Below are 347 nucleotides of genomic sequence, written 5' to 3'. Positions count from 1 at the left end.
TCCTTCGGCTCCATTTCCAGCACATCACTTCCATTTGGGTTCCCAAACGTCCATGAATTTTGCTCAACCAGCCCCACTGGGCTGCAAATCCATTGCAACGTTTCCCCCCTTTTTTTTTTTTTTAGAGCCCCCAAAAAGTAATTATAGTGTCAACAATGAAGCACAATGAAGAGAGTAAAAATCAAAAGCCCCTCCCTAGTGTACAGCCGGTGTCTTAAATGTACATGCACCCACAATTCTTGGTTTCTGCTGCATCAATTGCCAAATGTCCTTTTGGTTCAACATAAGCTTTAATGCCCACGTCTCAAGTTTGAAAGATTAACTCTTGACAGCTAAAAAAAAAAAAA

This window comes from Lepidothrix coronata, unplaced genomic scaffold (genome assembly GCF_001604755.1).
Source record: "Lepidothrix coronata isolate B3197 unplaced genomic scaffold, Lepidothrix_coronata-1.0 Scaffold137, whole genome shotgun sequence".
In the NCBI taxonomy this organism is placed as follows: Eukaryota; Metazoa; Chordata; class Aves; order Passeriformes; family Pipridae; genus Lepidothrix; species Lepidothrix coronata.
Note: the sequence above shows the minus strand (reverse complement) of the source record.